Source organism: Pan paniscus, chromosome 5, assembly GCF_029289425.2.
Source record: "Pan paniscus chromosome 5, NHGRI_mPanPan1-v2.0_pri, whole genome shotgun sequence".
NCBI classification, from domain to species: Eukaryota; Metazoa; Chordata; class Mammalia; order Primates; family Hominidae; genus Pan; species Pan paniscus.
In genome coordinates, this window is record NC_073254.2 from 67,235,081 (window position 1) to 67,259,501 (window position 24,421).

General features: G+C 41.6%; 1 pseudogene; it reads right to left on the reverse strand.

Annotated features, from left to right (window-relative positions):
- Positions 1-1,553: 1,553 nt before the first annotated feature.
- Positions 1,554-17,004, reverse strand: LOC117980815 (glutathione S-transferase A3-like; annotated as a pseudogene).
- Positions 17,005-24,421: the final 7,417 nt, after the last annotated feature.

The following is a 24,421-nucleotide window of genomic DNA, read 5'->3' on the forward strand; positions in this document are numbered from 1 at the left end:
TGCAAGTCAGCAGAAACTGGCTTTTTAAAGATGCTTTTTTTCATGAGTTGGGTGCAAAGACTAGGGCAACTGAAAAAACCCTATTGTGAGCATAGCTGGGAGAGGATGTCTGTGAAGGGCAAGCTGATGCCACTCTTTTCTTACTGGGTTGCCAAATAAAATATAGGACATCCATGTAACTGTGAATTTCAGGCAAACAATCAACAATTTTTTAGTTATAGCTATGTTCCAAACATGGTATGAAACCAGATGATACTGAAATATTATTTATCGTTTACCTGAAATTCACATTTAGGTGGGTATCCTGCATTTTATCTGACAAATCTGGGAACCCTATTTGCATATGCTATCCTCTTTGCGTCACTCAAATTGCCCATAATATAACAAATATGAAAGTATCCATCACCTGGATTCATCAATTGCAAATATTCTTTCTTCATCTACACCATGTAGGGGGTTATGTTGGCCCCCAAGAAAGATGGGTCCATATAGAAATCCCTAGATCCTGTGAACTTGATCTTATTTGGAAAAAGGCTCTTTGCAGATGTAATGAAGTAAAAGAATTTGAGATGAGATCATCTTGGTATATCTGGATAGGCCCCAAATCCAATGACAATTGTCCTCACAGCAGAGAGAAGAGAAGACACAACACACAGGGGGTGAGGTGCTGGAACACAGAGGCAGAAATTAGAGTGATGTGGTCATGATCCATGAAAGTCCAGAAAGGCCAAGAGCCCCCAGAAGCTAGAAGACGCAGGGAAGGATTCCTGGAAATCACTTCTAATCCAAACACGCTGGCACAATGACACACCAGGGAAAAATAATTTTGCATATAGTTGCTTATATGTAATTCGCATATACCATCTGTATCTTCGCAGCCAGGCCTGAGTGGCACTGAAGGAACTGAGGGAAGGCTTATGCCTGGGTCCCCACAGAGCCTTAAGGAGGAGAGTGAGGATGAGCCAGGAGCACATGCACTGTAAGGGATGACAAGTTGGCCTGAGATCAGAGGGTGGGTCTGTTTGCTCTTCAATATTTCCTCATCTCCTAGAAAACTGAGGGATCCATAGCAGACAGAAAGGTTGTTTGAAAATGCATAAGATAAAGTGTTTTCATGAGAAATAAAATGGATGTCAAGGAAAAAAGAAAATTTCATTTTGCCATTCCCCAGAATGATAACTGGTTTCTTGTGCAGAATGTCAGAAGTAAATTTCTATACATGAGTTTTTGATAGGCAATTTGACAAATGTTGCAGGACAATTCTTGAAAAAGTCAAACAAACCACATAGTCTACATTTTACTTTTTACTAAATTTTTAATTCCAAGAAAATTTATGGGGAGTTTGGAAATCTGATTTCACATCAGATACTAATGAAAAGAAATCAATTTTAACTAAATCTGGTCATAGGCATTTTACTATGTAATTAGCATACAATTTTTAAAAAGTTTATTAACTTCACAATAGCCACAACCAACATTTAGATAAAGCAATTTATTGTTGCAAAACTTTAGAATATTGGTATTGCATGTTCTTGGCATCCATGCCTGCTTTATCAAACCTTGAAAATCTTCGTTGCTTCTTGTAAACCTTTCGCATCTATGGGAAGCTCCCTCAGGCTGCCAGGCTGCAAAAACTTCTTCACTGTGGGGAGTTTGCTGATTCTGATTTTCAGGGCCCGCAATGCACAAAGCACAGCCTCAGAGTGAAGCCAAGGACTGACACCACCATTAACACAACCCAGGGAATCTGCGCCCCTCCTACACAAAGACCACCTGAGTTCTCTCTATCAGCACCAGTAGGGAGGCAGAAAGAGACATTAAGTGAGAAATGAAGATAAGAGGAAGAACATGCAGCTCACTAGCATTTTCCCAAAAAATGTCTTTAAGACTTTATTCCGTTCAGTCTTCCTACCCTCTTCCTTACACATGAATCTTGTAGATTCATGGCTCTTGTAGAAGATGAGAAAGAACAATGTGCCTGTGAGATATCAGCACAGATCAGTCTCTAAGCAGAAGAAGTGAAGATATGGGAAAATTGAGTTAGAAATGAAAATAGAAAATGTTAAAGACAAACCATGGGGCCACTTTTTCCCATAGAGAGATATAGCTTTCGTGGGCAGCGTGTTGGGAGAGCTGTGCACAAGGAACTCAGTTATCTGACAGCAGGAGCCAGAGCATAAGGAAGGAACGAGATGGAAAGGGCCCTGCTCAGACACATTTGGTGTGGGAAGATAAGGGCATATTGGGATAAAGGGCATCACAGAGAACTCAGGAACAGCAACCACAGTGAAATAGAGGGATGAGGAGAGATGCTGGGCCCTGGGTCCCTGGCATTATAAAAAGCAAAATATTCTTGGGGTAGCATGCACATCAGATTTCCTTGGCATAACAAGAAGACATTTCCATGCCTCAGAATCAGGACTTGGAAGCTCATTTTGGAGACCTGGGGGGCCCTGAAGACCTGGAGAAGGCTGAGGTCAGAATGTGGCCAGTCCAAGGGCCCAGATACTAGATCCCAAGATGGGAGATGAGGAGCTGCCTCTTGAGGACTGGGAAATGGGTCACCTTTAGCACAGGGCAGTTGGAGATGAGGCTGGAGTCAGGCTCTTCCACGTGGTAGAGAAGTTTGACCAGGTGAATGTCAGCCTGGCTCAGCTTGTTGCCAATGAGGTAGTCTTGTTCATGTCTCTTCAACACCTGGAGAATCAGAGGAATCAGATCAGGAACACATGTGCAATGAGGCTGGGGCCTCTGCTTCTCCCTGAGTTTGTCCAGGCTGACTCTCCATCTCCCACCTCTGCTTCCTTACTGGGCAGGTGCAAAGATCCAGACCTTTCTCCATGTTACCTGATTCAGTGAGAGAGTAAGAAGTGTGGCTCTGCTCACTCCTTGTTTGGAGCCCAGGCTCCCATTTTCTCTTCTCATTCCATATCACTATGGCATCCACAGCACCCACCCAGCTTGCATCTTCCACATGGGCCAGGGGCTTATCCCCTGCTGCAGCCTGTTCTGTCTGCCCCAGGCCCTACAGTGTGCAGCCCTGATGTTCAATGGCTCTACACACTCTCTCTCCAGTCTCTCTTGGGCAGCGACTCCACCTTCATGACAGCACTCTTCTCCCACGAGTAGACTATTTCAGAATCCTCATTTCTCCTCATCTGCCCTCCTCATTTCCTGCTCTGGGATCTGAAATAAGCCTGGGTGAACTTTAATTCATCCTCTTTCTTGCAATGGTGGTTCTTATTGCTTTGACTATGTTATAATCTGAATGCCACGGTGTCCCGGGGTGAACTGCAAAGATGTCTGCAGCTTACTTCAAAATGCAATAATAATAATAATAATAATAATAATAATAATAATAATGTGTTTGAGTGAGGCAAACAGGGGTGGAGTGACTGACATGTGATAAAGCAAAGATAAAATGTTAACTTTGCTCTTTAGATCCTTGGTGTATATATGTTCATAAAACATTTGTTTGGACTACACTAGGTGTATACATTTTTAATAATAAAATTTTTGAGTGGTATATGATATTTATTAAAATATCTCAGCACATTGACATCATAAATAATAAAAAGAGAAAACATGGCAACATTGATTTAAGATAATATTTTGGCAAATACATTTTCACACTATGTATACATACAAACGTATAGATAATGACTTGGTACACAAACAAAACAACTTCAATGTTATATTGTAATATACATTGTTCAAATGCACATATCACAGGCTATTTGGTAGAACTCGTAGAATTCTTATTCACAGTCTATTTTTATACCATGCCTTGGGAGTCAGGTGCTCCATTAACATCAAGGAAAGCTTTTTGGAAGTGAAGGTCAATGCCCCAAAAATACACAGGTACTATTTTATTTTTCTGTTGCCTTGTGTTATGGACTGAATGTTTATGTTTCCCAAAAATTCATATGTTGAGATCCTGACCCCCAAATCTTTAGAAGAGATCCCTAAAAAATATATTCTTTCAAGCCATTAGTAGGTGGGGGTTTCAGGAGATGATCAAGTCATGGGGGTGGAGCTCTTATGAATGACATTAGTTCCCTTATAAAAGGGATCTTAGAGAACTCCCTTGGCATGTTTGCCATGTGAGGACATAGCCAGAGATTGGCTGTCTATGAACCAAGGAACAGGTGCTCCCCAGATGTAAAATCTGCTGGCACATTGATCTTGTACTTCCCAGCCTACAGAGCTGTGAGATAGAAACATCTGTTCTTTAAGCTACCCAGTCTATGGTATTTTGTTATTGCAGCCAAACTGCTAAGAAGCCCTCTAAACTCTTAGTGCCCTTATAGACTAAACAGCTTCTATCATGACCTTTACAACAGTCAGTCAAATACACCAGCATTGGTCAATAACTGCCAGCTTCCCTAATTTTTGCCTCTATTTTCAATTTATGACCAACCACAGAAAGCAAAATATGGATCTCTGACTAATCCCATAGAAATCCACACTTCTAGTTAGCCAGCTTACAGCATCCCTAGGCCAGCAACCTGCAATCAGGACATAACTTTTTCTACCATGAATCTCTCAGACTTTCCTGCCTACCTCTGAATCTCTGACAAATGCAAGTGATGGTGGCTGACTTCCTTTCTATAGCAAGCTCTGTATAAACAACTTTTGCTTATTCTCATTTGGATTGTCTTCACTTCCACAGTTTTTCTGGAGGTTTCAACAAGACATGGTCTATGTTGCCCATTGCCATGTACCCCAGCCGTCAACCAGGTGCAGTATTCACAAATGCTCCCTATCCCTTGTGGTAAGCCCACACCTGGGCTGAACTCTTTTCTCTTTGCACTGAGCTCTTTGACTTTATTCTCAGGTTGGTCCTTGGTTTTGGTATTGGTTCTCATCTGCTTAGCATCCTTTGTAGAATCAGGATTTTCTTTTCATTTCTTTTGTAGTCTTTTGTGTTACTGTTTTTTCTCATGTGATCTAAAGGTGTTGTTTGTCATAAAAGAAGCAGCATAAGAGCAGAGGCCCAGGAGCCTGTTTTTCAAGATAGCCTCACAGTACATTAAGTTCGAGGTTCTCATTGGACCCCTTTCCATTTGTACAAACTTTGCTGTGGGTCATCCTTAAAACCAAATGAAGTTCTTCTCTCTTGATTTTTGGTTCTGTTCTGCAAACTTGGCAGTGATCCAGACAGAAACATCACAGTTTCCACTTGGGGCACAGTATTGACTGTGACTTTAGATTTACTTTATCCTTGTTAGGTGGTAATCCATATATCAGACTGAATAATTCTCTATTGTAGTTTTGAAGCTCAAATCACGTAGCCACTAAAAAGCTGAAGAAATGCCTAGGGCAAGATCTGAGGAAGGGGCTTGGAGCTTCCATGCCTTCCCTGGACAGGCCACCCTCCAAGAAGCTCCATGTGTTTAGTTATCCAGAAGCTCCCAGGTACAGTTTCAAAGACAGGAAAATAATGGCTTGTTGTTCCCTCTTTGATCAGGGCAAGCTTTGCATCTTTTTCCTCAGGTGGATGCAATGAGCAATGAAGAAGCTTTTCACTCAAACCTGCCCTACCTTCTCTATACATATCGACCCTGTAAGACAAAAATAACCAAACTGCTAAGTGCCTTCTGCCTTAGATTTTATGTTTAAACACTTGAGACAGTGAAGCATTAGGTGACAGGAAAGTAATTCAGCTCCACTGTGTGCCTTTTATATGCTAGTCATTAGGCTATGATTTTTATAAATATATTTACATTTATTTCTCAGAACACTCTACTGTGATAGATTTATATCTAAAATGTTTGTTATACACATGACCAAATACAGGTACAAGAAACATCGGTGACCTGTCCAGCATCACAGTCATGAGAGAAATTAGTGGAATCACTGCAAGTAACCACTGATGCTACAAATAGGGTTTGCTCACTCTGCTGTGGTTTGTTTTACACATAAGCTTAGTGTGATTGATATGGCTAAAGCCCTGCCATTTACATAATCCCAAGACAGCCTCCCCAGCACAGTGATCTCGAACGTGTCTGTTTTCCTCTCTCATCGTACTACACATCCCAGGCTCAATTTTATGCCCAATATTAGAAGTTCTTAAAAAAGAAAAAATTAAAATAAATAAAGGAAAAACTAGGAAATAAGGTATGTCTTTAAAAGATATCCCTAAAAAATATATTTTTTCAAGCAAGCTAGTAATTTTCAAAAAAAAAAAAAGGAGTTCTCTCAATTGTTTTCCATAAAACATTGTTCCATTAACTTCTCCATATGATATTGGCCAATTCTAGTCATGATTGTGTTTCAAGACCTCACCTAATATTCCCATAGTAACATGGGAAAATTGTTTACATGGGAAAATTGGTAAACATGGTAAAATTATTCATATAGTTAAAGCCAGTGCATAGCATAGGACATCTTCTTTCTTCTCATTTCAAACTGTGTTTCCTACAAAACTTTTGTTTGTTTGTTTTGAGACAGTCTCTTTCTGTCATCAGGCCAGACTGCAGTGGCGTGATCTCGTCTCACTGCAACTTCCGCCTCCCAGATTCAAGGGATTCTCCTGCCTCAGCCTCCCGAGTAGCTGGGATTACAGACACCTGCCACTACGCCCGGCTAATGTTTGTATTTTTAGTAGAGATGGGGTTTCGCCATGTTGGCCAGGCTGATCTTGACCTCCCAACCTCAGGTGATCTGTCTGCTTTGGCCTCCCAATGTGCTGGGTTTACAGGCGTGAGCCACAGTACCTGGCGAATACTTTTAAAATAACAGTTGTATTGACAAGTATTCACATACCATAATTGCCACCCCTTTATAGAATATTATTCAGTAATTTGTAGTACATTTACAGAATTCTGCAAATACTATCTCTGTCTAATTCCAGAACATTTTTATCATCTGGGAAAGCAGTAGCACGTGCTTTGACAGCCATTTCCCATTGCCCCCTTTCTCCATCCCCTGTCAACAACTGATTTTCTTTCTGGACTCAAATGGTCTGGATGGTTCATACAAAAGAATTCATGTCACATGTGGCCTTTGGTGTCTGGTTTCTTTTACAGCACATGTTTTCAAGGCTCACCAATGTTGGAGCATGCATCAGTACTTCATCCCTTTTTTTAAAAATTTTATTATTATTATACTTTGAGATTTAGGGTACATGTGCACAACGTGCAGGTTTGTTACATATGTATACATGTGCCACATTGATGTGCTGCACCCACTACCTCATCATTTAGCATTAGGTATATCTCCTAATGCTATCCCTCCCCCCTCCCCCCACCCCACAACAGGCCCCGGTGTGTGATGTTCCCCTTCCTGTGTCCATGCGTTCTCATTGTTCAATTCCCACCTATGAGTGAGAACATGTGGTGTTTGGTTTTTTGTCCTTGTGATAGTTTGCTGAGAATGATGGTTTCCAGCTTCATCCATGTCCCTAGAAAGGAAATGAACTCATCATTTTTCATGGCTGCATAGTATTCCATGGTGTATATGTGCCACATTTTCTTAATCCAGTCTATCATTGTTGGACATTTGGGTTGGTTCCAAGTCTTTGCTATTGTGAATAGTGCCGCAATAAACATACGTGTGCATGTGTCTTTATAGCAGCATGATTTATAATCCTTTGGGTATATACCCAGTAATGGGATGGCTGGGTCAAATGGTATTTCTAGTTCTAGATCCCTGAGGAATCGCCACACTGACTTCCACAATGGTTGAACTAGTTTACAGTCCCACCAACAGTGTAAAAGTGTTCCTATTTCTCCACATCCTCTTCAGCACCTGTTATTTCCTGACTTTTTAATGATCGCCATTCTAACGGGTGTGAGATGGTGTCTCATTGTGGTTTTGATTTGCATTTCTCTGACGGCCAGTGATGATGAGCATTTTTTCATGTGTTTTTTGGCTGCATAAATGTCTTCTTTTGAGAAGTGTCTGTTCATATCCTTTGCCCACTTTTTGATGCGATTGTTTGTTTTTTTCTTGTAAATTTGTTTGAGTTCATTGTAGATTCTGGATATTAGCCCTTTGTCAAATGAGTAGGTTGCAAAAATTTTCTCCCATTCTGTAGGTTGCCTGTTCACTCAGATGGCGTTTCTTTTGCTGTGCAGAAGCTCTTTAGTTTAATTAGATCCCATTTGTCAATTTTGGCTTTTCTTGCCATTGCTTTTGGTGTTTCAGACATGAAGTCCTTGCCCATGCCTATGTCCTGAATGGTATTGCCTAGGTTTTCTTCTAGGGTTTTTACGGTTTTAGGTCTAACATGTAAGTCTTTAAACCATCTTGGATTAATTTTTGTATAAGGTGTAAGGAAGGGATCCAGTTTCAGCTTTCTACATATGGCTAGTCAGTTTTCTCAGCACCATTTATTAAATAGGGAATCCTTTCCCCATTTCTTGTTTTTGTCAGGTTTGTCAAAGATCAGATAGTTGTAGATATGCAGCATTATTTCTGACGGCTCTGTTCTATTCCATTGGTCTATATCTCTGTTTTGGTACCAGTAACATGCTGTTTTGGTTACTGCAGCCTTGTCAGGTAGCGTGATGCCTCCAGTTTTGTTCTTTTGGCTTAGATTTGACTTGGCGATGCGGGCTCTTTTTTGGTGCCATAGGAATTTTAAAGTAGTTTTTTCCAATTCTGTGAAGAAAGTCATTGGTAGCTTGATGGGGATGGCATTGAATCTATAAATTACCTTGGGCAGTATGGCCATTTTCACGATATTGATTCTTCCTACCCATGAGCATGGAATATTCTTCCATTTGTTTGTATCCTCTTTTATTTCCTTGAGCAGTGGTTTGTAGTTCTCCTTGAAGAGGTCCTTCACATCCCTTGTAAGTTGGATTCCTAGGTATTTTATTCTCTTTGAAGCAATTGTGAATGGGAGTTCACTCACGATTTGGCTCTCTGTTTGTCTGTTGTTGGTGTATAAGAATGCTTGTGATTTTTGCACATTGATTTTGTATCCTGAGACTGCTGAAGATGCTTATCAGCTTAAGGAGAATTTGGGCTGAGACGACGGGGTTTTCTGGATATACAATCATGTCATCTGCAAACACGGACAATTTGACTTCCTCTTTTCCTAACTGAATGCCCTTTATTTCCTTCTCCTGCCTGATTGCCCTGGCCAGAACTTCCAACACTATGTTGAATAGTAGTGGTAAGAGAGGGCATCCCTGTCTTGTGCCAGTTTTCAAAGGGAATGCTTCCAGTTTTTGTCCATTCAGCATGGTATTGGCTGTGGGTTTTGTCATAGATAGCTCTTATTATTTTGAGATACGTCCCATCAATACCTAATTTATTGAGAGTTTTTAGCATGAAGCATTGTTGAATTTTGTCAAAGGCCTTTTCTGCATCTATTGAGATAATCATGTGGTTTTTGTCTTTGGTTCTGTTTATATGCTGGATTATGTTTATTGATTTGCGTATGTTGAACCAGCCTTGCATCCCAGGGATGAAGCCCACTTGATCATGGTGGATAAGCTTTTTGATGCGCTGCTGGATTCGGTTTGCCAGTATTTTATTGAGGATTTTTGCATCAATATTCATCAAGGATATTAGTCTAAAATTCTCTTTTTTGGTTGTGTCTCTGCCAGGCTTTGGTATCAGGATGTTGCTGGCCTCATAAAATGAGTTAGGGAGGATTCCCTCTTTTTCTATTGATTGGAATAGTTTCAGAAGGAATGGTACCAGCTCCTCCTTGTACCTCTGGCAGAATTCGGCTGTGAATCCATCTGGTCCTGGACTTTTTTTGGTTGGTAAGCTATTAATTATTGCCTCAATTTCAGAGCCTGTTATTGGTCTATTCCGAGATTCAACTTCTTCCTGGTTTAGTCTTGGGAGGGTGTATGTGCCAAGGAATTTATCCATTTCTTCTAGATTTTCCAGTTTATTTGTGTAGAGGTGTTTGTAGTATTCTCTGATGGTAGGTTGTATTTCTGTGGGATTGGTGGTGATATCCCCTTTATCATTTTTTATTGCATCTTTTTGATTCTTCTCTCTTTTCTTCTTTATTAGTCTTGCTAGCAGTCTATCAATTTTGTTGATCTTTTCAAAAAACCAGCTCTTGCCTTCACTGATTTTTTGAAGGGTTTTTTGTGTCTCTATTTCCTTCAGTTCTGCTCTGATCTTAGTTATTTCTTGCTTTCTGCTAGCTTTTGAATGTGTTTGCTCTTGCTTCTCTAGTTCTTTTAATTGTGAAGTTAGGGTGTCAATTTTAGATCTTTCCTGCTTTCTCTTGTGGGCATTTGGTGCTATAAATTTCCCTCTGCACACTGCTTTGAATGTGTCCCAGAGATTCTGGTATGTTGTGTCTTTGTTCTCGTTGGTTTCAAAGAACATCTTTATTTCTGCCTTCTTTTTGTTATGTACCCAGTAGTCATTCAGGAGCAGGTTGTTCAGTTTCCATGTAGTTGAGCGGTTTTGAGTGAGTTTCTTAATCCTGAGTTCTAGTTTGATTGCACTGTGGTCTGAGAGACAGTTTGTTATAATTTCTATTCTTTTACATTTGCTGAGGAGTGCTTTACTTCCAACTATGTGGTCAATTTTGGAATAGGTGTGGTGCTGAAAAGAATTTATATTCTGTTGATTTGGGGCGGAGAGTTCTGTAGATGTCTATTAGGTCCGCTTGGTGCAGAGCTGAGTTCAATTCCTGGATATCCTTGTTAACTTTCTGTCTCACTGATCTGTCTAATGTTGACAGTGGGGTGTTAAAGTCTCCCATTATTATTGCATGGGAGTCTAAGTCTCTTTGTAGGTCACTAAGGACTTGCTTTATGAATCTGGGTGCGCCTGTATTGGGTGCATATATATTTAGGATAGTTAGTTCTTCTTGTTGAATTGATCCCTTTACCATTATGTAATGGCCTTCTTTGTCTCTTTTGATCTTTTTTGGTTTAAAGTCTGTTTTATCAGAGACTAGGATTGCAACCCCTGCTTTTTTTTTGTTTTCCATTTGCTTGGTAGATCTTCCTCCATCCTTTTATTTTGAGCTTATGTGTGTCTTTGCACATGAGATGGGTTTCCTGTACAGCACACTGATGGGTCTTCAGTCTTTATCCAATTTGCCAGTCTGTGTCTTTTAATTGGAGCATTTAGCCCATTTACATTTAAGGTTAATATTGTTATGTGTGGATTTGATCCTGTCATTATGATGTTAGCTGGTTATTTTGCTCGCTAGTTGGTGCAGTTTCTTCCTGGCCTTGATGGTCTTCACGATTTGGCATGTTTTTGCAGTGGCTGGTACCAGTTGTTCCTTTCCACAGTTAGCGCTTCCTTCAGGAGCTCTTGTAGGGCAGGCCTGGTGGTGACAAAATCTCTCAGCACTTGCTTCTCTGTGAAGGATTTTATTTCTCCTTCACTTATGAAGCTTAGTTTGGCTGGATAGGAAATTCTGGGTTGAAAATTCTTTTCCTTAAGAATGTTGAATATTGGCCCCTGCTCTTTTCTGGCTTGTAGAGTTTCTGCCAAGACATCAGCAGTTAGTGTGATGGGCTTCCCTTTGTGGGTAACCCGACCTTTCTCTCTGGCTGCACTTAACATTTTTTCCTTTGTTTCAACTTTGGTGAATCTGACAATTATGTGTCTTGGAGTTGCTCTTCTCGAGGAGTATCTTTGTGGCGTCCTCTGTATTTCCTGAATTTGAATGTTGGCCTGCCTTGCTAGATTGGGGAAGTTCTCCTGGATAATATCCTGCAGAGTGTTTTCCAACTTGGTTCCATTCTCTCCGTCACTTTCAGGTACACCAATCAGACGTAGATTTGGTCTTTTCGCATAGTCCCATATTTCTTGGAGGCTTTGTTCATTACTTTTTATTCCTTTTTCTCTAAACTTCTCTTCTCACTTCATTTCATTCATTTCATCTTCCATCACTGATACCCTTGCTTCCAGTTGATTACATTGGCTACTGAGGCTTGTGCATTCATCACATATTTCTCGTTCCACAGTTTTCCCCTCCATCAGGTCCTTTAAGGACTTCTGTGCATGGTTATTCTAGTTAGCCATTCGTCTAATTTTTTTCAAGGTTTTTAACTTCTTTGCCATTGGTTCAAATTTCCTCCTTTAGCTCGGAGTAGTTTGATCTTCTGAAGCCTTCTTCTCTCAACTCGTCGAAGTCATTCTCCATCCAGCTTTGTTCTGTTGCTGGTGAGGAGGTGAGTTCCTTTGGAGGAGGAGAGGCACTCTGATTTTTAGAGTTTCTGGTTTTTCTGCACTGTTTATTCCCCATCTTTGTGGTTTTTATCTACCTTTGGTCTTTGATGATGGTGACATACAGATGGGTTTTTGGTGTGGATGTCCTGTTTGTTAGTTTTCCTTCTAACAGTCAGGACCCTCAGCTGCAGGTCTGTTGGAGTTTGCTGGAGGTCCACTCCAGACCCTGTTTGCCTGGGTATCAGCAGCGGTGGCTGCAGAACAGTGGATGTTGGTGAACTGCAAATGCTGCTGCCTGATCGTTCCTCTGGAAGTTTTGTCTCAGAGGAGTACCCGGCTGTGTGAGGTGTCAGACTGCCCCTACTAGGGGATGCCTCCCAGTTAGGCTACTTGGGGGTCAGGGACCCACTTGAAGAGGCAGTCTGCCCGTTCTCAGGTCTCAAGCTGCATGCTGGGAGAACCACTACTCTAAGGCTGTCAGACAGGGACATTTAAGTCTGCGGAGGTTACTGCTGCCTTTTGTTTGTCTATGCCCTGCCCCCACAGGTGGAGTCTATAGAGGCAGGCAGGCCTCCTTGAGCTGCGGTGGGCTCCACCCTGTTTGAGCTTCTGGGCCGCTTTGTTTACCTACTCAATCCTGGGCAATGGCAGGTGCCCCTCCCCCAGCCTCGCTGCCACCTTGCAGTTAGATCTCAGACTGCTGTGCTAGCAATGAGCGAGGTTCCGTGGGTGTAGGACCATCTGAGCCAGGTGTGGGATATAATCTCCTAGTGTGCCATTTGTTAAGCCTGTTGGAAAAGCACAGTATTAAGGTGGGAGTGACCCGATTTTCCAGGTGCCATTTGTCACCCCTTTCTTTGACTAGGAAAGGGAAATCCCTGACCCCTTGTGCTTCCTAGGTGAGGCAATGCCTCACCCTGCTTCAGCTCATGCAGGGTGCACTGCACCCACTGTCCTGCACCCACTGTTCAGCACTCCCCAGTGAGATTAACCTGGTACCTCAGTTGGAAATGCAGAAATCCCCTGTCTTCTGTGCTGCTCATGCTGGGAGCTGTAGACTGGAGCTGTTCCTATTCAGCCATCTTGGCTCCACCCCTTCATCCCTTTTCATAGCCCAAGAATATTCCGTTGTCTCCTACAGCAAATCTTATTCCTCCATTCATCCATGGGTGGACATCTGGGTTGTTTCCACCTTTTGCATAGCATGTATAATTCTCCTATGAACATTTCTGTGCATGGATTAGTAAGGATGTGTTTCCCTTTCTCCTGGGTGTAGACCTGGTAGTGGAATTGCTAGGTCATTGGTAACTCTATATTGGACTTTTCAAGGAATGGCCATCAACAGAGGAGAGCCCTCCTCCCAGCTTTGCTGATGCAAAATCAGTCTGGCTGCTTAGGTCTGTATCAAATGCTGCACTTAGGTAAGCCTGGTATTTTGGGCACCAGCCTCTCAAACCTTAGTCAAGTGGACCAGTTCATACAACTGGCTGGAAACTTAGGTTCCTGGTCACCATTCTTGGAATTACTGGAACCTGAGATTCAGCTCCTTTGCAGCATTCTCTCCCCAGGCCTTCATCTACCGAGTCTCAAACATTCTATGCCTTGTCCTAAGCTGTTGGCTGGAGTCCAGCCTCTGAAGTCCTGAGCACCTGGAATCATGATTCTCCATCCTCCTGAGTTCATTGCTCATCAGCGTTTGGAAACCTCTGTCAGGGTGCTGGATCCATAGGCTGCATTGTCTTCTAGAATCACACTGGCCTGAACCCTCCCCATATTCACTCGTTTCTCATCTCCATGGGACTCTGCAATACTGGACACCAGTGTATATGCCCAAGGCCCAGCCTGCTGCTAGTTATGATGCTCCTTCCACAGTCCTGCCCACTCACAGAAGGACCTAAATCACTCTGTGTTCTCTGCTGATTGAAGAACAGAAAATATACTATGGGGCTCTCTCCTTTATGTCTTTCCCACACAGGTTGTATTTGCTGGCAATGTAGTTGAGAATGGCTCTGGTCTGCACCAGCTTCATCCCGTCATTCTCAACCATTGGCACTTGTTGGAACATGAAACTCTCATCTTTAGAAAATAGAAAAAAAAAGGCAGAGTGAAATTTCTATGAATCCCACCCTTTCAGGATGAAAAAGTGGTTGTGGAAATGACTAAATGTATAAAACGAAAAAAAAATTTCCTGGCAACTGTTCAAATGAAATAGGAATTTGTTTTTAGCTTCTGGAAGTGCTTTTTTTTTCATTTACAAATGTTTATTAAATGTCAGTAATTTTTACAAAGCAAATATTTATAGCAAGAGGCAAATGTTTTGCAAAATATGTACAAAAGTAAAAAGCTGTAATGAACTAGCAACTCATTTTATAAAATCAAACCATTCTCTCCACTTTTAGATCTCCTTTAGAAACAATTTGTTGCCCATCCTGAACTAAAGCACTGAAAAAAAAATTCACAATTATCAGATAATGTGCTTAGTTCCTGGAAAGTTCTAAAAAGATATATGTAAAAAAAAAAACCCTAAGCCACAAATATTTTATAAAGCTAATACAAATCATGTTTTGTTAAGTAGAGTATCTATGGGATTATTACAAAATATACTTTTTTATAAGGCTTCTTGTGGTAAATGTGCTCTCACCAGAGTAGTATAGAAAAGCCATTTCAAATGTTTTGCGATTCTGCCTTCAAGTAAGAGGTAAAAGGTAAATGCCATAGTTTATTGCACTGTTGCATATACTTTGCAAGAATTAATCTCTACCCCTTTCTTTCCTAGTACCATCAAATAGGCATGATTAAGGACAAATTTATCACTTACTATGGCAAGAAATATTATAAACAAACCAAATATTATAAACAAACCAAATATTATAAAACAAGCCAAAGTCACATACCAAGTAAGTAGTACATGACTTTCAGTGATATTCACCGACTGAAACATTTATGCATAGTGAGTTCCAGCATACTCTGATCCATCTGTAAACTTTCATCAACAGCAGATTTGTATAGGTCACAAAACTCTCCCTATCAAGACATAAAATATTGCCATGTCATTCATGCTTTCAAAACAATGATCCATATAAGCTCTTGCATTTGAAACCAGGTAGTTAGACCTGAATGCTGCAAGAGTGAACATAACTTAAATGCTAACTATACATTCAAGTACAGACATAAGAGTGCTAGTGGTACAAACACTGTACTTCAAATAATGTTGTTAATCACCTACCAGCCTAAGGCTAGTATCTACTTGATGGAACTTGAAAAAGCCACAAAGTCCAACTTGTTTAAAATGTTCAGACTTAGACTTATACCTCAAGCTCTAGTATACATTTATTAAGCCCTAACCTCGTACCATAAAAAAATGGGCATGTGCTATATTTGGGACATGCAGACACACCCACGCCCACCCACAATCTCTCCCCTCCTCCTGTTTACTAGACTGAAAAGCCACCCTGTATCCTGTCATTAAAAAAAAAACAACAGTGCTTTTAGTCAAGCAGCACAACACAAGGACGGATCATCTGTGATTAACAGAAGCGAACACCTTAAAATGATGGGGGAGAGACAAATTAACTAGGTACTAAGTCAGATTTCCAAGTGAAAAAGACATGAGCAAAACTTCTGGTCTTAATTCCTCAAATAAAACTAAAATAAATAAAATGGTAACAGAGTGACTTTCTCTAAATTTTTTAGGGAGTTTGTTACAAACCTTTGGGCTTTACAGGCATGATTTCATGGATTCAAACACAAAATTAACACTGATATTTAGCCTTCTCATGACACACACAGAAATACCATTGCTGCAAATTGCAATGGAGCAAATCTTATTTCAAATGGCTTAGTTTGGGGTTTTGTCTAAATGTATCATTATATAATGAAAGCACCAATTAGAGGGTTTTTCAAATAGTGATTTGAATTTTAGGACATAACAGTATAACATGGTAACTTTATTCTTCATATATAAATAAGGCATAATTGGATGTGTAATATGCTGAAAATACATTTTATCAAAAGCATAAATACAAGTATTTGGGTACACATTGATCCTGTTATTTCATTTATGTTTTTATCCCCCATCCAGCTACAAAATAGGTCCCTTGTATTGTCTGTGTTGATTTATCTTCATGATATCTTAGAAAGAAGTTGGGAGAGACAGCAACAGGCCACCGGCCAGATGCCACTTAACATGGGAATTTCTCAAAGTAAGTCTCATGCTGTTGAAGACATTAAATACAGTTCTGAGAGAAGTTTCTATGTAGGCTCTTTGTGTGCTCTTCAATACCCCCATTAGACAGTGTGTGCAGGGCAGGCTCTGTGTTTCTTACCCCATAGCTGCTACCCTGACTCATGTCCCTCCTCACCCTCTGACCTGCACATCCAACCAATTCAACACTGTCTCATTATCTAAGTGTCCAACATTGAAAAAATATCACCTTGTCAAACTTATAAGAGAAACAAATTCAAAATGGACCTATTTCAACTCCTTTTGTCTAAAATCTGTCCTTGCGTGTCCTTGAATGGGGTGGGCTATATGGCATCCTGAGCTGATGACCACAGCTCACTCATGGTGCCAAAAGCAGGAAAGTAAGAAAAGGGCATCTGCAGGGCACTGCATATGGTTCTCCAGCAAATACAAAGAGAAGTCTGGACCTTTTTAGCCTGGAAAGAGTTGCCAGACCTGCTCTAAGAGCCCACCCTTTCCATTTTATCGATTTTCTCCCTCTCCACCATCACCAACTACAACCTTACATACACAAAGCATTGCTAGGCTATTCAAACCTCCCTGTGTATCTTCTACTAGATACCCTCCTCAGAGGCACTTAGAGGCTTGATCTTACCATTTCTTAACTTTTCCAAATCTTTTGCAGATTCCAGAAATTTCTCTTCAAATTGGAAGCAGAAACAGTAAATGTGCTCTTGTTAATTCATTCCATAGCATTGCAGACCTTTAACCTTGAATGGCTTCTGTCTGGTACATAATTTGGAAAATATAAGACTTCTGAGCTTGGCAGAGCACACAGAGGAGGCTGGTGGTGGCCATTTTGAAATTTACACTAGATCATCAAGAAAAGGGCATGGATCACAGCACATAGTGGCTCAATCTTCTAGTTCACTTTACTTCCACTTTGATTGCTCCCATGTCCCTGATTAGGGCATGATTTGACAGGGGATGTCACTGGAGTTAAGGGATCAGGCAGTTCTTCTAATTATGGAGTTGTCATATCTTAGGAAAGCATATGTCTCTGAGTGAGATCAGACCACAGCCTTTGTGTCCCCAGCATGGGTATGCCATGGGCCAATGGCCACCAAAGATTCTGCCACCAAGGGCCCTCTGCTGCAATTTACATCAGCTCAGTTTGTAGGAGCCCTGCTAAGGGTGAAATAGGTCATAGCTGTTGCATAGTTATAACTCTTGCAATTATAATTTCCCCTCCTGGAGTATATGGGACACAACAGGATAGAATTCTCAATTTTAGGAAGGAATTAAAGTCCCCACAGTAACATTATTTTTAATGAAAATCTCTGGCTTGTGACATGACAGTGTGGGTTTAATATCCTGTCATGTCCTGGCTTCTTGACTTTGGACACATTGTAGACTCCCTCTGTGTCTTAGTATCCTAACCTATGAAGTGGGTATACTTATGGTACCTACGTTGTAAGTTGGTATGAAGATTAAATTACAAAGTCATGCAAAGCACTCAGAAAAGTAGCAAGTGTATAGTAAGTGCTCATTAAATAGACACTATTAGGATTCTGAGAGATGGCTGCTATTTCATATCATCATTAAAAAATTAAATCAATCTAATATTGATGATAATATACTCTATTGCTGATCTATATCCAGTGATTTAAACTTTGAAATAAATCACACCTTGTCCTGAGTGTAGTCACTTTGGTTGGAATGGCAGCCAGCAATAAGTCTGTCTCAATCTGATCAGAAGCTCTGAGTGGATGCAAGTATTTAATACAAATATGAAAAACAGTTATTGCATAACAATGCAGTTGACTTAATAGGCAGAATCTATAAAAATAAAAGTCAAAGTAGACACTTATCAAGATTTTCTGTATTTCACTGTTGATATGATCTGGTACCAATCTTAACTGCCTCAAAATAGCTGTGTGATCTGGGAATCATCACTTAACATCTTCAAGCCTTAGTTTCCTCATCTGCAAAATGGGGATAGAACATTTTCTTAAACAGAATATTGTAATGTTTTCAAAATGCATGATACAGGGCCTGACCCACATACATCAAGTAATAAATGGTAGTTGTGTTTGCAGTGGTTACTTATAGTTTAATGGAGTTCTTTATGGTGAAAGTTCAGGAATTTGGGGGTTTCTAGCTTGCTCCATGGAACAGAGTTTGTTGTGGATCTATGATCGCACAGGACCAGGATCTAGAGATCATGGGGGGTGTGTGCCAGCAATTAATAAAACGTCCAATTCAGGACAAACCTAAGGAACGGTGGGTGGTCCTGGCAGGAGGGTGACTGAGGTGGGGTGGGATTGGCAAGTGGGATGGTGCTTGTGAGACTGAGGACTGGGTTGTGATCATCAGCCTTAGGGCACTGAGACCCCAGAAGCCTGAGTAAGGTCTGCAGTCAGCCCTGCCACTGCCTTCAGTCAAGCTGGATGGAGGCCAGGGAACCTGGGTTCCTCCCAGCCTTGCCCCTCCCTCCCTCTGCTGAACTCTTCCTACCCGGGCTCTGAACACATCCCTGAGCTGCAGAGTTGATGTCTGGGTGACAGTGAAACAGGGTATTCATTCGTACAAAGAAAACAACCTGGAAAGGCAGTGTTTGGATTTCTTGTGTGCTTATTTCCTCATAGGATTGAGAAAGGGTGAGGCTAAAGGGTTTGGCCCACAAAACCATTTTTCTCTCTAGGCCTCTAGGCCTGTGATGGGAGGGGCTGTCACAAAGCCCCGGGCATGCCCTGGAGACATTTTCCCCATTGCCTTGCTGTTAACATTTGGCTACTTTTACAAATTTCCAAACTTTTGCCAAAGGAGCAGTATGTTAATAACTGAGACTTTTGCAAATTTCTGCCGCTGGCTTGATTTCATCCCCTGAAAGTGGGGTTTTCTTTTCTACCATATGATCAGGCTGCAAATTTTCCAAACTTTTATGCTCTGCTTCCCTTTTAAATATAAGTTTCAATTGCAGATTGATTCATTCAGATTCAATGACAGATTTCAGATCATGTCTTTGTGAACACATATGAACATATGCTGTTAGAAACAGCCAGGCTAAATCTTGAATGCTTTGCAGCTTAGAAACTTCTTCTACCACATACCCTAAATCATCTCTCAAGTTAAAAGTCTCACAGATCTCTAGAGCAGAGGCACAATGCCACGAGTCTCTTCGCTAAGGCATAGCAAGAGTGACTTTCACTCCCATTCCCAAAAAGTTTCTCATCTCCATCTGAGACCTCAGCCTGGACTTCACTGTCCATATCACTGTCAACATTTTGGACAGAACCATTCAACTAGTTTCCAGGAAGTTCCAAACTTACCCTCATTTTCCTGCCTTCTTCTGAGCCCTCCAAACTGTTCCAACCTCTGCTCCTTACCCAATTTTAAAGCTGCTTCCACATTTTGGGATCTTCATAGGAATGTCCCACTTTTCTGGTACCAATTTCTTGTATTAGTCCATTCTAACACTTCTATAAAGACGTATCTGAAACTGGGTAATTGATAAAGAAAAGAGGTTTAATCAGCTCACAGTTCTGCAGGCTGTACAGGCGTCTGCTTCTGTGGAGGCCTTAGGAAACTTACAATCATGGTGGAAGGTGAAGGGGAAGCAAGCACATATTCACATGGCTGTCAGGAGAGAGAGAATGAATGGGAAGGTGCTACACACTTTCAAACAACCAGATCTCATGAGAACTCTATAAGGAGAAAGCACTAGGGGGATGATGTGAAACCATTAGAAAACACCCCATGGTCCAATCACCTCCCACCAGGCCCCACCTCCAACACTGAGGATGACAATTCAATATGAGATTTGGGTGGGGACACAGAGCCAAACTATATCAGGTGTCATATTTTTTTTCCTGTGAATTATTTTATAGCCTGGACAGGTCTCACATCAGGATCCAAAAGGAGGACATCACTGAAGCTCCTAATCTTTCCTTTATATTTTTCCCCACTATTAAACATTTATTCCAGGACATTGTTGACTTATATTCTAATGGCACCATACAGATTAGCTGGGTTCCTTTAGGTGCATTTTAAAAACTAGCTATAAGGCTGGGTATGGTCACTCATACCTGTAAACCCAGAACTTTGGGAGACAGCGGTGGGAGGATCACTTGAGCCAGGAGCTTGAGTGCAGCATGAGCAACATAGCAGACCATGTCTGTACAAAAATAAACAAATTACATCAGGTGCAATAGCGTGCACCTGTGGTCCCGGCTACTCAGTAGACTGAGCTGGGAGGATTGATTGAGCCCAGGAGGTGGTGATTGCAGTGAGCCATGATTGTGCCACTGGTCTCCAGCCTGGGCCATGGAGCAAGACCCTGTCTCTGAAACAAAGCAAAACAAAGCTAGTTATATGCTGCAGTAATTATTTAGTTATTCTATCAGCTTCTGAATTTTAATACTTGAGAAGTCATGTAGTCTGCAGATTCCAAACCAGAAAATATTTTGCTCCCATACCCCAGAGGACATTCAGAGTATCTGGAGACATTCTTGGTTGTCACATCAAGGCAGAAGGTGGTGGGTAGTGCTTCAACATAGGTAGGTGGAGGCTGGTGGTGCCTTGGAACATCCTATCATGAACAGGACAGCCCCTGCACCCAAAGAATTACCCATCCCAAGGGGTGCCAAGGGTAAGATGAGAGACTTTTCCTTAGCCATTTTCAAGGTTTGCTGTGAGTTGGTTGAACCCTAGATAGAGAATGTGACTTGTCATCTAGCTAATTAGTGGGAAAGACTGAATCAGATTCTAGTTTTCCTGACATTCAGAAACTAATTTATTCCTATTATAAATCAACCTTAATTTTGAATTTTCACAGCTATAAAGTATTGCAGTTACTTATATACACATTGTGTCACCACTAAATTGTGAGGTTCCGAAAGAGCAGAGAGGTCTCACAGTATGTTTTAGCGCAGTGTATTGCACATGGTAGTATTACAATATCACTGATACTTGGATAGATCACACAGCAATGCTAGACATTTTAGCAGTCACAGAGATTTCTATAATTTCATCTTTTGAACTTCCTTGATGAGAAAATCAAATGATATAGAAAAAATTAAATAGAAAAATTAAATAATAGATTCAAGATAATGGATCAACCAATCCTGATTATCAGACTCAATTTTCTACAATTTCACAGAATAAATAAAGATATGGGTGTGGCTCACCGAGTAGATCCAGAAGGACTAAGGAAGGAGGAATTTGGAAAGAGCAAGGTTATCAGGTAAGTGTTTAATTGGGCAAAGGACAAGGATTAACAGATATTTGTTGAATCAGGAATCTGAAAATTCACGAGAAGGGCATTATTGTTTTTAATTTTGTTAATCATTAATCTAGGTCATCTTGGTTTATAGAACTAAAAGTTCTAAAGACTTAGATTCACCTGTAAGTTCTAGAAAACTGCTCTCAAAACATTCTGCCTCCCTTTGGAGCATTACAATCTTAAAGAAATATTGAAAAGCCAATGGCATCAACACTTGACAACAAATCACAAAGCACTTCCTGAAAGAAGCATTAATGTGTGATATCTACCATCAAGTTGCAAATTAGAATTGTGCTTGGCAGGTGTTGGTGGCTCTTTTCTCAGCAGGAGATGGAGGTTTGGAGAAGCAACTGCAGACATGGAACTGTCCAGTTGTATGTCCCTTTTACCAGTCATTGGGAATTCCCAAGTCTGTGATCTTGCCAAATGTAAGTTCACAATAATTGTGTGTTGATTACTTGTCTAGAAAATGTAACTTTAGCATAAACACCTACTTTTGCTCTGGCAATGATCACATTCTCAGATGACCTAAAATGACATTGAGAGGTGACAGTGTGCTGGCAGCCCTTGCAGCCCTCGCTCGCTCTCGGCGCCTCCTCAGCCTTGGCGCCCACTCTGGCCACGCTTGAGGAGCCCTTCAGCCCGCCGCTGCACTGTGGGGGTCCCTTTCTGGGCTGGCCAAGGCTGGAACTGGCTCCCTTAGCTTGCGGGGAGGTGTGGAGGGAGAGGTACGGGCGAGAACCCGGGCTGCGCCAGGCACCTGCAGGCCAGCGCGAGTTCCAGGTGGGCGTGGACTCGCCAGGCCCCGCACTCATAGTGGCTGGCCAGCCCCGCTGGCCCCGGGCAGTGAGGAGCTTAGCACCTGGTCCGACAGCTGCTGTGCTCGACTTCTCGCCAGGCCTTAGCTGCCTCCCCGCTGGGCAGGGCTCGGGACCTGCAGCCCGCCATGCCTGAGCCTCTCCCCCTACCCCACCCCCCGACCATGGGCTTTTGCATGGCCCGAGCCTCCCCAACGAGCGCTGCCCCCTGCTCCATGGCACCCAGTCCTATCGGCCGCCCAAGGGCTGAGGAATGTGGGCACATGGCACAGGACTGGCAGGCAGCTCCACCTGCAGCCCCGGTGCGGGATCCACTGGGTGAAGCCAGCTGGGCTCCTGAGTCTTGTGGGGACTTGGAGAATCTTTATGTCTAGCTAAGGGATTGTAAATACACAAATCAGCACTCTGTATCCAGCTCAAGGTTTGTAAATGCACCAGTCAGCACCCTGTGTCTAGCTCAGGGTTTGTGAATGCACCAATCGGCACTCTGTATCTGGTTACTCTGGTGGGGAGGTGGAGAACCTTTATGTCTAGCTAAGGGATCATAAATACACCAATCAGCACTCTGTATCTAGCTCAAGGTTTGTAAACACACCAATCAGCACCCTGTGTCTAGCTCAGGGTTTGTAAATACACCAATCAACACTCCGTATCTAGCTAATCTAGTGGGGACCTGGAGAACTTTTGTGTCTAGCTCAGGGATTGTAAATGCACCAATCAGCTCTCTGTAAAACAGACCAATTGGCTCTCTGTAAAATGGACCAATCAGCAGGATGTGGGTGGGGCCAGACAAGAGAATAAAAGCAAGCTGCCCCAGCCAGCAGTGGCAACCAGCTCAGTTCCCTTCGACACTGTGGAAGCTTTGTTCTTTCACTCTTTGCAATAAATTTTGCTGCTGCTCACCCTGTGGGTCCACACTGCTTTTATGAGCTGTAACATGTAGTGCAAAGGTCTGCAGCTTCACTCCTGAAGCCTGCGAGACCACGAACCCACTGGGAGGAACTAACAACTCCAGAGGTGCCGCATTAAGAGCTGTAACACTCAAGCGAAAGTCTGCAGCTTCACTCCTGAGCCAGCGAGACCACGAACCCACCAGAAGGAAGAAACTCTGAACACATCCGAACATCAGAAGGAACAAACTCTGGACACGCCGCCTTTAAGAACTGTGACACTGCAAGGTTCTGCGGCTTCATTCTTGAAGTCAGTGAGACCAAGAACCCACCAATGCCGGACACAACATCGTGACTATTTTTTCCCCTCATGGTATTAATTTTTCTACTATAATTAAATTCTCATAGTCTAGTTTTCTAAATTCTTCATTTTTGCATTTCTTTAATGATTGTGAGAGTTGTCAGAGTCAAAAGGAGTCACAATGTTAGGAAAACTCTGACAACAGAGCTGAAAAAGGCCATAAACAGAATGTTCTTACTGTTTATCTGATAACAAAACAAACTAGGAAAAACACAACCTTGAACAAAGGCCATCGCAATCTTATAAAAGAATCTGTTAGGACACTTGCTCAGCAACTACCTGTTTAAACTTGGCCTGGCATTACCCTTGTTATTGATATTTGTAGGGACTGATAAGTATTTCAAAACGTTTATTTAATCCTCATTTTATTCCTATAAAAATCTTTGTCTTCCTTAACTTCCCTGAATACATACATAGTTTACTGTGATAAACATATACCCATTACAACACTTAATTCTCAAATAAATATCTTTTATTTGAAAGGGTCTCTTTATTATTTAAGTTGAAACAATGTATCCAGAAGCAGGTGAATGCAGAACGTTTAAACTGTCATCCAAGCACACAGAAAAGGCACTAATATGAGTATAAAACAGATTTTTCTTGTGCCAAGGACACATTTTAAAGTATTTTTCTAGTGACCTAGATGGGAGGTCATGAGGTAATGTAGGGAGACTTCTAAGATCGGTATTTACTTTGTTAAAGGCTGTCACCCTTGTGGCTCAACAGCTTAATTTGAGGTCCTAATGTGGTGTATAAACTACATGTTCG